The sequence below is a fragment of the Molothrus aeneus genome, chromosome 4, assembly GCF_037042795.1.
Source record: "Molothrus aeneus isolate 106 chromosome 4, BPBGC_Maene_1.0, whole genome shotgun sequence".
Classification (NCBI taxonomy): Eukaryota; Metazoa; Chordata; class Aves; order Passeriformes; family Icteridae; genus Molothrus; species Molothrus aeneus.
Genome location: NC_089649.1, coordinates 37,637,474 through 37,653,524, shown reverse-complemented (window position 1 = coordinate 37,653,524; position 16,051 = coordinate 37,637,474). Strand labels below are relative to the sequence as shown.

Sequence of the window (16,051 nt, the reverse complement as noted above, 5' to 3'; positions counted from 1 at the left end):
TTTAGCCTATGAAGCATATCAAAGCATTTTATGAACCTTTGAAAAGAAAGGCATATCTTTGAGATGAAAGAAAGAAGTGGAGGAATGTTTATATGTACATATGCTACTCTTAAAAAAGCAGAATGACATCCAAAGAACATGCAAAGTTAACACCTCTTTCTCCACATACTTAAAACCTTTGTTGCTAACTGACTTGTAACATGAAAAAAGCTAGAAGTGAAAAAAAAAATTGAAAAAACTGAAAGCAGTTTCAGACCTTACTCTTTTTTTTGATCTTCTTGTCTTTACTACCCCCCCTTCCTTTTTCTCTTTCTTCACCCCACCAACTTCAATCTGCTTTAAATTTAGGTTGGAATCCCTAGTTAATATTTAGAGTTAAGTACCATTTTAGCTATAATGAGTTCTGTAAAACTGTACAAACTAATAGCCTCCTTAATGTCTCACATTTTATTTTGAGAAATACTGAATTTAATACTCAGTTAACAGCTTTAGATTGCAGCAGTGGGCACCATCAGTAGCATGAAATATAAGAAGTCCAAATGATGGATTGTGCACCTGGGACAGAGAAACCCTGGGAATGAGTAAAATGGGTAGAGGAGTGGCTGACAGGCGGCCCTGCAGAGAGAGATTACGGGGTGCTGCTCTCAGTGTGGAGGGAACCCTGCGGGCACAACCCCTCTCTGAGGTGCCCTGAGCTCAGCATGAGCAGGCAACCAACAGAGGTGACTGTCCCCCTGCATTCAGCCTGGGGGGGCTCACCCTGGGTGCAGGTCTGGGCCCCACATGTCAAGAAGGATTTGAACATCCTTGGACATGTCCAGAGAAGGTGACAAAATTGGTGACAGGGATGGCTGGCATGTCCTGGGGGGAGGAATTAAGGACTCTGTGTCCATCTAGCTTGGAGAGAAGGAGTCTGAGGGGTCACCTCACTGCTCTCTGCAGCTTCATGAGGAGGAAAAGTGGCAAGGGAAGTGCTGAGCACTTCCAGGTATCCACTGGTAGGATGTGTGGGAATGGTCCAAATCTGTGTTGGGGGAGGTTTAGACTGGCCATTAAAAAGCATTTCTTTACTGAGAGGGTGGTCAAATTCTAGAATATGTTTCCTTAAGAGGTGGTTCATGAGTTTGTCAGTATTTTGGAGGTGTTTGGACAGAGACCTTAATAATTTTTATCAATTTTTGGTTAGCCCTGAAGTGCTTAGACAGTCAGACTGGATGATTTTTGGAGGTCCCTTCCAAATGAAATATTATTTTTTATTGTATTCTATTCTGTTGTACTGTGTTCTGCTAAAGTTGGACTGTTCTGTTCCCCCCTTGTTTGGTAATGGTTCTGCCCCGGTTCTCCCTCCCCTCCCTGTTAGTGTCTGTCACCCTAACTCCACCCCAGTTGTCATTGTATCCCTTAAAACTCCTCCCCGGTTTCCCTAGAAACCAATGTATCCTTTCCTCAACCCCTCCCCGGTGCCCTGCCAGTCACTCCCCATTCCCACCTTTGTTGCTAGAAGTTTCCAGCCGGAGAGTTGGATGATTGGTCCAGGGGCCAGGGCCCCTCCTCAGAATTGTCCCCACTGGTGTTTTCCCCATGTCAGTCCTTTGGATCCCACTCCCCACTGTGTCTTTATTGGTCCAAGGACTGGCACCTCCCTTACATCCTCCACCCTTTAAAAACTGCTGTAGTCCCTTCTTCTCAGTTTTCTGCTGCTGGTTCCCCTGGGGTTCATTAAAGCCTGGATTAACCGCAGTTGGAGGCCGCCCTCTCATTCCGCTGGTTGTGGCTTCGATACGGCCTCGTCCTGCACAAGGCAACGCCCACAGCTGTAACGCTGGGCGTTGGCCTTGGGCGCTGTCCTGAAGCTATCGGGACAAGTGCCCCCTGTGCTGCTAGCGGTGCTGGCCAGCTACCCGGACGTCTCTCTCGCAGCCGCACTGCTGCACTATTTTAACCACCCTTTTGAAAAGCTGCACACTGATTGATGCCAATAGGTTTTAAAGTGTTAGATAGCAGGCTGTAGACTCATAAATGCTGTCTAGCAAAACACTTGAGAGATTACAGATGGGATGTTCATAAAGCATGAAGTCAAATGTGTCCACATGAAAATTCAAGAGAAATAATTCCAATGTAAAAATAAAATTTAACCAGAAAATATCCAAATACTTTATCACTGTCATTTACTGAAGCATTGAAGTGTTGTGTGAAATGAAAATATATTAAATTTCATCTCACATGATATTGACAGATCAATCAAGTCCATTTAACATCAGGGCTTTTTGTCCGCCAGGTATTACATGGTAGGTAACCAAAAAAAATCTTCATTAATTTGTATCTCATGTTGATAACCTCTTTTACAACAGTTGCAGAGGGTGTGGTGAGCAATGCAAAGCTTGATATTTGTCTGTACTTGGTCTTTAGCTCACAGGTGTTACAGTTTTCTGATTTAATGCAGGCAGATACCACATAAAAGATGCTTTTTCATTTACTGACTTGCTAGTTTCTTCCCAGCTCATGCCCAAAGCTTTTATGTAAGTATTTTGAAAGTGTCCAATGCAAATTCCTATAGACCTGTCTCGTGGACTAGCTCTCAACGGGATAAGAAAGCAGAAAGCTGGAAGATTGCAAGTATATTGTCTCTCATCCCTTTTATCAGCAGCTTTCATCATTCAAAGGCACTTTCTTCTGGAAAAAAAGTAAATGTTCACCCTGTTAAGCAACTGAAGATGTGTAAAGCCATTCCACATTTGGTAGAAACCAACTTCTGAATTTGACTTAGTTTTTGTATATGTTACTGCTGTCACCCATAGGTTCAAAAGTGACCGACCTTCAAGAAAGTCATGATCAGGTCTCATTAATCTAAAGCAGCTGATTCACTTCTTTCAGATTTATTCCTCCATTTACTGGGACAATGAACACAAATACCTCTTGTTATATCAAGAAATGTTTGATCTTTGGGAAAGAGTCTTCCCCCTTTGTAAAACTTGGATTATAATTAAAAGCTAAAACCTGTTAACAATATTGTTTGCTTAGATCATAGATGGGTTTTTATGCTAACAGTGTGAAATAGCTTTATTTGATAATTGCTGGATGAGTTAAATATTTTCAACTTGACATGTAACACACTACATATGCTCATGCTGAAACCTTCAGAAAAATATGCTTGGTTATGAAAAGAAAATTCAGCTTTCCACAATAGTTGCTTGGGGTCTGTAAGCTTTCTTGATACTAGATAGATGTAAACTCATTTCTTTCTAGGTTTTTGCATAAAAACTGTCTCATTATCTCTTCTCATTTAATAGGCTTCCAAAAACTTGGTGTTAAACTAATCTATCTCAATTCGCTAAATGAAAAATAGAGTTTTATGTTTAGGATTGTCAGGGACAATCAAGATTTCCCCAGCTGGGAGGCAGAATGATGTTTTCGTAGACCTTTTGAAATAGATTCAAGAATAAAAGTTTATTCTTTCTCTTTAAGCACTTACAGCGGAAGTGTCTCTAGAACCTCTGAGTTGATCTCAGTATTTATTTCTATCTGTTGTTAGGTGTTTTTTGCTTTATTAAACCATAGGAATGTTTTTAATTAGGAATTTAGCTAACTTTATGTTCCCATTTTCCTCAGCAGGGAATATCCAAATCTTTTGATGTCCTATATTTTATAGATGTCTTTTATCCCATACAGCTCTTCTCTGGACTCTTCTCAGTTTTTCTACATTTTTTAGAAACATGGTGGCAGAAATAGTAATATATATGAACTGGCTGCCACATAACTAGTGCCAAGTAGGCTGGTGGTTCTGCTGGTACTTCTTGTTTCTTTCCATTTTGGGAAAGTAATTTTGGTGAAATGTGGTAGAGATGTTAATCTCGAATTTGTTTCCCCTTCCTCCACCCCTGTGTTACTGTATTTTAACCAAATGACTCAGTGTTTTGTTTTCTTTACCTCAGGTTGTATTTTTTTGTTTGTTGATACTTATGTTTAGTTGACTTTTATCTGGGGCTTTTTTTTTAGTGCTTTATTTTTTTCTTTGACTTTCAATTTTGGCTTGACAGAGGATCAGAAGAGTCATCACTAATATTAAAAAAAGGAAACTATAAAATTTTAATCTGGTTTTCAAAGGGTGGACACCCCTTCTTTCTCAGTTTAGTAAAAATAATTGAAAGTTATTAGTAGCTCACTGACAAATGATAACTATCCTAATTAGAACAGAATTTAACTTTCAAGTATTTTTTGTCTACTCTGCAACAACTTGACAGCTTGACATCTTGACAACTGCTCTGTGAGCAATTTCTTCCCCACTTCTCTCAGTTTGAATATATTGGTTACTTATAACTCTTTTTTCACAGTTTCTGAAACTGGTAAAATTTTGAAAAATAGTTCCTGGTGAGGTAGAGCTTGCCCTATCTAATTTCTCCTGCACTCTACTGTGAATTTTGTTGAGCTTGGTTACACTTGCCCCTTCTATTCTTTCCTTAGTTGTTTTCCTAAACTTCTCTGATTTTGTAATCCTTTTCAAATGCAATAATCTGTTGAAAGGAAGGTTTACACACAAAATTAATGTTGGTTTTTTTCCTGTGTCATTTATGAACTGCTTTTTAGTTTAGTAAAGTTCTGTTTGACTACATTTTATCAGCACACAAAATAAGTGATCATTTCAAGCTATGGCTTTTAAAATCTTTCCCAGTAATGTTCCTCCCCCTTTTTTTCACATCTGCCCTTTTTCTGTCCTCAACTATGTTCCAAAGAGATTTTCAAAAAAGTTATAAGTGAAAGCTTTGATTCTTTAATAAATCACCATAGATACACTACAAAAGCAGAAACTTGCATTTAAAACTGGTATTTTTTTATCTCTCAGCTATACACATCTACCTAGAAACTTTTAGAACTCTTACTGTATCTTCAGTTTTATAACAGTGATGTCTTTGTCTGGTTAACGATAACACAAATACATCTGGCTTTAATTTTGTGATGCGAAAAATTATCAAATTCAGATAACTATGTTTAGAACACCCTCTCTTCTGTGTTTGGCCACTGAAGGAAATGACCAGCCTTTCAGGGCACAACAAAAGTATCAAAGGATAAAAATTCTGATCAAAAACTCTAATGCTGTGAACCCAGGTAAGATATTTCATTAATTTCTAATGTTTGAGCATAATATTACTTCTCTTCTTTTTTCTTTTTTTTTATTATTACCTAATTTCTTTTATTGTGGGGTTTTTTCTTTGATTTTTTTTTTAATTCATTATCTGGATCTAACTCTATGGATAAAAAAATTGGATTTTTTTTTTCATGGACAGAATGTATAATCAATTTATGAAGACTGGTAAAAAATTTTTAGAAAAATATACATTTTCTTCATAAATACAGCCATCAAAATTTTTTTAAGGTTTGTCATTGACAAGGTAACACTGATGTATTTCATATCAACTATCTTTGCTGTTCAGATTACTATAATTTCAAGTGGGGTTGAGAAGATCTTCACAAGGAAGGCAACCTAACCAATTTATTACTTTTTGGCTAGAATACCTAGCTGTGAGAGCTATAGTTATATATAAGAAGAGAAAATGGTAATATGTGGTTTTTAGAAGACAGATTTCATGCTTTTATCTTATCGAGCACTTTGGATTAGATCCCATTTGGGACTTTGGGGACACAAGTGAAGGATTGCGAAATTTAGCTTCAGAAGGTATTTGACTCCAGGGTAAAACCCAGGATTCAGTGAAAAGCCTAGGATTTTTTAATGTGTAACTCTAAAAAGGATTAGACACTTCAGAATAAAAGCCAAACTATATTAAAAAAAAAAAAAGAAAGAAAAAAAAAGAAAAGAAAATATGTTTACACATAGAGTGACTTGAAAGTTTATTTCAATTGGTTAACATGGACATGCTTGAATTTATTCTCTAGATCTTTGGTTGCAATCACTCCTAAATTTCAGAAACAATCTCGCAGTGCTGTTTAGGTAAAATGGGCCAGCGACAGGAAGGCCCAGACTCTGATGTCTTCTCAAACTTACACCAAATGTACAAGCAGCCATTGGAATCCATGTGGGAGTAACAGTTTGTTTTATGTAGCATAACATGGAACAAATTCATTGGCAAGATCATAAAATCATTTGACTAAGGAATTCTTGGTTATTTATTCTTGGTTATCCTATAGATCAGTCTTTCCCTGATTTTTTAGATCTTATGCATCCCTTTCATTAAAAAAATGTGTCTTCCAGGTGAGCACTGTGAGATATTGGATGATTCTTCTTATTCTTCCCACCGAGAGGGCCAGGTGAATGAATGTATATTGAGTAGAGTGTGATGCTTTGAGGAGAAAATTGAGACCTATGCTGTGAATTGTTGGTGTGTCAAGTGTGGTAAATTGGATGATGAGAAAATCAATAGCTGTTATTGCTGACATTAAAAATAAACGGAAGGAGATGTGATTTCTGAACAGAAAGAGATTAAAGATTGTCATAGCCACAGAGAAAAACCCTGTTCATAAAGAAAACTGAGTGATTTGGTTGCAAACATGTAGGTTGAAAGAACTGTCTGATTCTCATGATTTGTGAACTGAATAGGCTACCAGATTTTAGAATTTTCTGACTGTAAAATATATATCCAAGATACCCATTTGAGACTCATAAAAGTACAGTATAAACCACAAGAAACATGGAGCAGAGCTATTAAAAAAAATCACTCACTTGAAAGTGGCAAGCATTAAATGGGGCTCCTGAATACTGCTTTGTGTGAAACATTGCTGCATTGTGTGATGCATTTTTGGATCCAAAGAAATACCACCTACCTGCCAAAGTGAAGTAGCATCATGAAAAAACAACACAGAAATGTACCCCCTGCATAACAAGCAAAATAATCTGAAGAACTAGGGCTGCTCCAGGGCAAATCTCTCTGTCTGGTCTCAATGGGATAGAGTGGAAAGAATGCATTCATGTTTTATGCAACATCTGTAAGAAAGGAAAAGGTTTTCCTACCAGAAGAATGCCATCAAACAAACTCTGAATTCTTTGTTTTATATTTGGAAAAGTTCTGTAGAATCAACATCAGAATTCTAGGGGGCCAGAACAGGCAGGCATTAAGATCTTGTGGGATTAAAACCAGAGAAAATTCACTTTACAATTTATATAAAATGAGTCACTTTTGCTGAAAGAAATTTCACTTTTATTTGATTTTGTGTATTATGTAAAGGGCTTTAAGTAGCTCCACAAGTTCAACAGCCTCTGCAGATTACTGTTATTAAATTAGATTCCATTATTTATAATGGTAATTGTATGTTGCAATTGTATGTATCTACAGTGTAAAGCATTTTCTGGTCCTGGAAAACAATGTACTTCTTGTCCAGAAAGCTTCTTAAGTAAAAAAATAAAGAGGCAGAACAGTGTGAAACAAACAGGGGAGGAAAAAAGAGCAAGTGTAAGAAATATGGTGATAATTGCTCCCTCCAGACCCTTGAGGTGCTTTGTCATGCAGGATTTTATCTGAAAAGAAAAATTAAAACCAGAAAAGGGGGGGGGGGGGCGGGGAGCGGGCAGGAATAAATGAAAAAGAAAAGTCAAAGCCTCTTCTCTTTTCACAACTTAGCCAGATTCACTGACACTGCATCAAGCTAAAGGATCATTGTTGGCAGAAATTGTATTCTTGTGGCTGGTAAATATTTTCAAGAACATTATTCTAATAATTTATTTTAAAATAATTTTATTCCCATTCAGTTAAAATGGGAATGAGATCAGGATATTTAATTTTCTGTTAAGAAAGAAATATGTTTGTTTTGCATATCGTGATAAAGGGCTGAATGTATTGTCATGATATTTGATGGATTAAGAAATCTGGGGAAGAATTTCTGGATTATTTTGGTGGCTGATATAAGACAAATGTGGAACAAAAAGTTGAAATTATTTTTTTTGTTTGTGTGTGTGTGTACTGCAATACAGAGAAGATTTTATATCTAATGCATGTCTTTTAAATGTAATATGTGTAAAAGCCTTGATAAAGTGATTCACCTCATCAGTGGACACTGCATGGCTTCCTGCTAGGTGTTACAGAGGGGAATAAAATACTTTGCTTCTGTTAGACTGAGCTGTCACATCAGTTCTCTTTGCTGCCTTATCATCAAGAAAGAGCTGTAAAATTTTCTGGTTCTTGAGGTGAACTTTCTGTCCCATCAGCCCAAAGAGGGAAATCTGATCCACTGAGATTTAAATGTTTGGTAATATGATTATAATTTTTCTATGAGGTAATCAAATTAATTTTAAACAAATGCAACAGTTTCAATTTTCATCTTTTTTCTCAGGTGTCCCTGTTTGGAAGCACATGAAGTTTTAGAAGTGCTGCCTACATTATTTCTCTTCTGACATTTCTTGGCTATAAATGCATTAATGATTAAATCCCAACAGAGTTCACAGCTGTATATGTATATATATATTTTTAGATGGTGAATTTTCCTTAGATCAGCTTTTTCTGTAATGTTTATGTTGCTTTTGTAAGGTTTTTTTGCTAGTTTTGTTTTTAGTTTGTTTGCTTGTTTTTACACAGTCTTTTATGCATGAATGGTAGAGCAGAAAGGCCTTTAAATAAACAATTGCAGAATAATTTGTAGCCCAAAGTCCGGGCGAAAAGCAGATAACAAAATCTTGGGTCTGACTTCCTAGTTTGAAAAAGGACTTTCTTTGTTCAGTATCCTGTGTTTCTCCATTTTAATCAATTTTCTTTGCAAAAAATAATTATACAGTTGTTGATCCAAAACATAATAAATCCAAATTTGCAGCATGACACTTAACAAGAATTGTAATCTGTGAAAAATATGAGGGTTTTTTGCTCCAGACGAAGTTTTCAGTTTAAAATGGATGCATGAAATTCCATCAAATTTAATTTTCAAAGTAGATTAAACAGTAGTTGTAAATCTCATCATATTTCTCCCCTCCAGCACTGCTGGATCAACAGGTACCCTTACTCCCTTAGCCATGGAATGCAACTGGAGGCATGTAAAACACAGTAAAAGCAACCACAGGACTGCTCAAGAGCTAGGGTTGTTCAGTTCTTCTTGAGTACAACTACAAATTGATGTAATAAGAAATTTAAAACTACTTTTGGATTTGTTTTTAATGCAGTTTTAGTTGCCTGTGAATACAGTTTCTTAGTGTCTGTGGATAATGCTTTTGTTTTCATTGATGTTGCAACTTTAGTAAACTCAATACTATTTCCTTGGGAGAATGTGAAGAACCAGATGAGATTATTTTTTTCTGTAGACAAACCATGATAAAGAACTTTACTTTGTGTACCTATTATTTATTGACCTCTCCATTATTGTTGCATTTAGCAATTAGTATGTTTGTGGCTAAATAGAAATACAAGTTTTTACTACAATTCTCTTCTGACTGCTTCCGACCTAAAGGGCTTCAGTGTGCACACTTAGCTGATCTGCAAAATTACTTTGGGAAAAAATACCAGTTTCTTCAAGTGAAATGCTAGGAAATTGGGCAAATAGTTCCCTTTAAACTGTGTATAGTGATCAGATATCCACTATAGAATCAAATATTTGATTTAATTTATTTTTACTTTAGTCCCTACTTAGACTTGGATCTGCCTGTTTGCAGAGTTCCCTTGCTTTACCATGTGTGCACAGGAAGCAGGTAATATGCACATATGAAAGAAAGCCAGATAAAAATACACATCTTAACCTAAAGGGTAGGAAGTGAAACGCACTAGAATGGAAAGGATACTGCAGGTGTTTGAATTGCTGAATGTAATTTTGTGACGTTTCACAATCTCACAAGTGCATGTCACGTTTCAGCAGGGGACACCGGATCAGCGCTGCCAGTGGAGCAGGGAGTATGGCAGGGCAGCTCAGCATGCCGTGCTGCAGGGCTGATCATCGGCTTTTGTGTGGAAATCCAGGGCATCAAGGGAGAGCTGCTCCACAGTCCTGTGAGAAATTGCAGGGAATGAACTCCAAGGGTTGAGAGCTGGTGCTGTCTGCGCTGCCCGCGTTGAAAGATGTGTGTGCATGAAGGGCAGAACAACCAAGGTAAAACTAAACCGTGGCCGTACAGAACTGCTGTAAGGCTGAAAAAGAACTGTAGGAGAGGGGAAGACATTTACACTGATCTTTGGAAAAACACATGCAGAACGAGTCTCCTTAGAGAGCAATACCATTTTATATTAGCAGCTGGCAGGGAGTGAGCAGTGTGAGTAACCTAATGTGCTCCTCCGCAGTGTTGGAAAGGAAAGAAAAGAAAAGCAACTACAGACTACATTATTTGATCACAGCCAGAAGCTCTCAGAGGAGAGATCAAGGCCTGGTTAATCCAGCCAAAGGAAGACAGAGTTTAAGTGTTTTATTTCTCCACTGGGGATTCACAACCTAGAACCTTGTCATAATTATGAGCACTTGTTGCAAAATAAAGCATTTTTCTTGCTGAAAAATTCTGTGTTTTAGTTGGAGGAGGATCTTTTTCCTTAGAAATTAAAAACATAAGAAACATGGACTGGACTCAGAATACAAAATGAAGAAGTATCCAAAAAAATTAATTTGAAATTGAATTGTATTACAAATTCAGGGAGCTATCACAGTCCCTCACAGATAAGACTGTGACTGGAATAAAAAATCAGATTCAAATTAGAGAAAAAAAAATTTAACTAGAACAATTCGAATGAAGCTTGAGACCCACAAGCATTCTGCTTTCCAGAAAAATTGAGTACAGCTGAGCAAAAAGTGATTTGAAGATGTTTAGGGAAACTGTATATCATGTTATCATGTAAACTTGGATAACCTATAATCAGCATCCTAGGCATTTAAACAACCTCATTATGTTAGTTCAGCTGCAGCTTTGTGAAGGTCAAGAATAAACACTAGAAAAATAATTTACTACTCCACAACACCATCAGTGCTTATAATTTTAATAGCATTTCTAAGACTGCAAAGATATCAATGTTACTTTATATGTTATGTGTTTGATAATTTGATTTTACATTTTTCTAAACTGAGTGCTACCCAGGTGTTAATGCTGATAATTCTGAAAGTTTGTTGTTTGATGTTTGTGTTTTGATGTTGTGGGGGTTTTTCTAGTGCTCTAGTTAGTGGTATGTGGGTTGTGAGAATATCAGTGAAATTTTTCTTAAACATGTGGAAGGCGATAATTCACTAAATAGAGGTATTTATGGTTCTACTAGATGAACAAGAAAGATAAAATTTAAAATGTGCTTAAGGGGAAAAAAGCTATATTTCCCTTCTCTTTCACCTGTATCCTCCTCATCATTGCCTCATGCAGTTGAAAATATTTCTGCAGCAGCTGACAATTCTAGGTTATGTGTGAATTAGTTTATAGGACTCTTACATTATTTTTTAAATATGTGTTTTAAATTTAGCAGAAAAAAAAATTATTTAAAATTTAGGAAATTGTAATTCTGACAGCATAATTTATGTTACCCTAGAGAAAAGGATCTGGTCAATGCTTGTGACTCATTTTAAAAAAGGATTCTTAGATGGTCACTTAAACAAGAATTTCAGGTCAGTACTTTTGTGCTAGGCAGAGATAATGCAATCAGGCATCCAGAAATTGAACCTGGGGGCTTGATGTGCAAAACAGGAACACTTAGCGATAAACTTTCTTTAAATGCACTCTGAGCATATATCTGTGAGCTTTATACCCTGCTGAATTAGAGTTACTCTTAATTTATTTATCTTAAACTGAAATATGCCTTTATCAATGTAATTTAAGGTATACTTGAGGGTTTCCCTGAAGACTGTTTTTAACTTTTAATTTCTATTTTAATTCCTTTCCATTTATTGTTTGTTGGCAAAGTACCTCTGCCTGAAGAATGAAAAAGACTAGCAATCAAACAGCAGATCCTTCCTTCCCTTAGTTTATATTAATTAATATATATTCAATTTTGAGTGCATGTAACGAATTTATATATTTACATATATGAATCAGTTAGTAGCTGATCTCGAAAGCAAAATGAGTTATACAGGAGCTTAAAACACCTGAACTTCCATTGCAGCTATATTACTAAATTTTTCCAAGCATATCTGGTCTAGAGCAGGGAGAAAACAAACAAATGCCAAAAAGAAAAAACCTCAGGACACTTATCTCTAGAGAACAGATCATGCTTTTCTATATAAAACTGCTTCTTCAAGAGAAAACAAAATAAACACAAGCCTTGCAGAAACTGCATGGGGCCACCCACCAAAGCAAAAAGAATGGGAGCCCATGAAGCCTTCTCAGACTTTCCTGCCTGTGTTCCAGAAAAGAAAAATAAGCAGTGGTGGAAAGGGAGTGGAATTAATTAGTTTCAAGATAAGTGAATTCTCCTTCTAAAAGTGTTTTTAAACTTATAATTCTTTTTCATTAGCCCAGAAAACAAGAAAGATTGAGAAGAGAATTGAAAGAAGAAGTGAAACATTGAAAAGAGAAGCATTGAAAAGAGCAGAGAGAGCAATGACAATTAGTTGAAGTCGAACTGCAGAAGACAAGAGCTATTTGTCAGAGTGAAAAAATAGACCAGAAGTCTAAATGCAGCCCTGGGAATGACAATAATTTAAGAGAAATGAGGCAATAGAGAGAAATTCGAAAGGAGGTCGCTGTACATCCATAGAAAGACTAAATATCTGATGCCAGCAATATTCAAGAGGTGATACCTCAGATGCATAAGGATGGAAGTTCAGGCAAAGGATTGGGACTCTGCACAGGATGTTTCAGCTGCAATTCTAGAAATCTGGAAGGTTCAAAAAAACAGGAGAAAGATACCAAGAATGAAAAGCAAGTTGCAATACAGAAATCATACTAAACCAGTAGGCAGGAAAAATCAACTATGATAGAGAGAGAAGCATTCAAACATTATTTTTTCATTCCAGTGCTGAAGCACCTAAAAAGTTGTTTAAATTAATCTGATAATCTTCTTTATCAGAACAATTTAAGCTCTTTTCTTTTATCATTCTTGCTGCCTTCTGGGTTTTTTTATGGAAAACCTTGTAGATGACTTTTTTTTTGCCAGAAGGATAATCAAGGACAGAATAAGCATACTGTAGATAAAAAAGCAGCCAAATTAAAGCTTATCAAAGTTATATATAACTTCACACAATTAATTTTCAGTGTAAAACATCTGCAATGTACTGTGAGCTAAATTATGAATATTCAATTCCATCTTGCTTTAACTTTATTAATAGTATCAATATTTACTATTCCATATGCAAAGATGATTATAATAAAAGCATTGCATTAATATACATGAGTTGTCTTCATTTGCATGGATCATAAATGCTTTCTAAAACTTAATATTGGGAACATGTAGGTCAAATTCTGTTTCAGTTATTCAATTCAATTTTTTATCTGTTGGACTTGCTTGAGTTTCAAGTTATGACAGAGAACATCCCTTGTCGTGATCCACATGGGAATCACTTTGTTCACAAATGAAGCGCAACCAGCTCTAGAGTGAACATGTGCTTGTTTTAACAGCACACTGCAGCATTACACAGTCAAAGAATCAAACTGTAAACTAACTGTGGAACCAACTATTGGATGACCAGGGTGTTTCCAACACACAAAGTTTACACATCACATGATATAGGCTTCCCAGTTGCCTTCTTGGTAACTGCTTGGCATCAAAATTATACCCAGTGGTGTTTAAAACAGTCTGGTTCTCCTGGTGTAAGTAGAACTAAAGCATCATGACACCTACCCCCAGACCGAATTTTAGGTAATCACTGTGACTCAAATTTCAGAATTTTCAAAATCATAATTCTAATGGGAGAAAAACCTGTTTATATATAATGTTCCAGGAATAAATAGCAAATAGGAGAAACACAAGTGAAAGAAAATGTTCACTATGTTCAACTTGCCCATTTTAAAAGTCATGATTCAATTCAAAAAGGTATTCAATTTTGACTCCAAATTAGGGAAAAAACCCGAATATTAAAATCTGCAAAATATTAAAGGCAGTGTTGGCTGGTGGTTACTGCTTGTGGGTATTAGAGACACTGAAAATAATGCAAACCCCATCACAGTCTACATTTGCCTCCACGCCAGCTTCCTTTATGAGGTAATTTATTCAGACAGTGACATTGGGCAAGCTTTGCTCTGACCAATAAATGTAAAGGAAGAACATAATTGTCTTCTGAAATTTAAGTTTCTATTTTCAAAGCTGAAAAGTGTGTAACAGCCTTCTTACACACTACACAGAGTTTCTGGATTTTCTTACACCCAGAATCACATTTTACTAATATTTTCCCTGTCATTCTGTGGCTGCCTTTCTCTATTTTTGGGCTTAACATAAAATTTCAAGATAATTATATGGTCTTACTTTTAAAAAGCAGCACAAATTAAATTTCTCCACCTCTTAAAACCTTCTCTCTTCTTTTATGGCTTTCACTCTGAGCTACATGGAAAAAGACTTGATTATGGGCCCTGAGGGAAAGATAAAGCCTTTCTGCAATCTTTTATATAAATGGTGTGATATTGTTTTGATTATAAGATTATTTATTTTCTAATACCTAATGAAAGATAAAGCTGCAACAAGATAGTTGCTTTTCAACACTAAATGTTCAGTTTCAGACTGTGGGTTTTTGTTTGGTCAGTTTGTGTTTGTGTTTGGGCTTGGTTTTTAGCAAGATAAGGTTTTAAATACAATGAGAAGGTCACAACAACATTCAGGGGAAAAAAAAAAGATTTAAATGTGACTGTGAAGTTCTTAACATGATAATGGGTAAAAAGTGAACAAATGAATGCATGCATTTACAGAAGAGCCCAGCAGCAAGAACTCTCCAGTAATAAATTTGGACCTGCTCCAGCACCACATTCAGAGTCTTTCACTTGATAGATTTTTGGAGGTGGTTCCACACTTCATACAGATGTCTTGCTACAGCTTGCAACAATTAAACACCTGTGAGTTTGGATACCGGTTAACCACCACATTTGAGTGTTGTAGGAAACTAATACTGAGCAGCTGTGCACACAGAGAACCTGCAGCTACTTTATGCCCTTTGCAAGGATGTATGCCTTGCACGAGTCAGATGATGTTTCCTACACAGAAATAATAAGGACAAAAAAAGGTTGAGATTTACAAAATTTCCAGTTATACAAAACTTACGAATGCTACCAGAATATAATCAGGGACCTGATCAGGGAGCATGGGGGTCTGTTCGGGGTGTCTGCAGGCACACCAAGTATCTTGCAGCATGAGTGTTTCAACATAGAATTTCTGCTTAAATCTACTTAAATACAGTGATACGATCCAAACCAAGATCCAAAAATCAGCTTAAAAGAATACACTTTTAAAGAAAAACAATAAGTTATTCTTGGCATTGAGTTAATTCCAAAATGTTCTGAATTCTAAAAGGCTTGAACAAATCCTGGATCCTAGAAGATTTAAGCACTGAAATGGGGAAGTTTCAACTCACCTTGGCCAATTTTTTTTGCAAAAACAAATGTAATCCACACAATCTTTCTGATACTCAAGGAAACTGAGCAATGAGGAAAGAATTGTGAGTACAGCACAATCAGACCAGCATGATGGGACACTCAGTGTCTGTACAGACTGCATGGGGGACAAGTAGACAAAAATCTAACCTTACAGATTTGTGTTTAATCTCATACCTGGGCATATAATTGTATAATTGTATTTCTGTTCACTACTCTCACTTTTTAAGAAAGGAATGTGCAGCAAAGATCTGGTTTGTTAATGAGGAGTTAGCAAATGGGACCTTAGATGTTGTAGTGTGTTTTTATACTATGTAATACTTTGAAGTAGTTTTGTTTTGTATCCCCATATTTTTCCCAAATGGTTTATCCCAGACTGTACTCCCCTCCCTTTACCTGTGTAATCCCTCTCCCTGGATGAGATCATCCCCAAACCTAGGACACAGTCTCCAGGATGAGCTCAGGGTTAGGGTAATGCTCAAACTGATGCCCATACCTCAACTTCTTTTTTCTTCAGCCTGCTAGATTTGCTTCTTTCTGGATAAGGCCAAAAGAGCTGAAAACAGGCAAAATGGGAGCATTTGCCTTTAGCTAAGAGAGGAATTTTCTTGGGAAAAGGTGTTGGATTTCAAGTACCTTTTTACACTAGAT

The 16,051-nt window shown here is 36.4% G+C and overlaps 1 long non-coding RNA gene across 1 annotated transcript; it reads left to right on the top strand.

The window, feature by feature from the left end:
• Window positions 1-7,563: 7,563 nt before the first annotated feature.
• LOC136556046 (uncharacterized) lies at window positions 7,564-12,921 on the top strand. Its single transcript, XR_010783573.1, has 3 exons — window positions 7,564-7,634; window positions 9,778-10,011; window positions 12,339-12,921. It is a non-coding gene; the product is annotated as an uncharacterized lncRNA (long non-coding RNA).
• The last annotated feature ends 3,130 nt before the right edge of the window (window positions 12,922-16,051 follow it).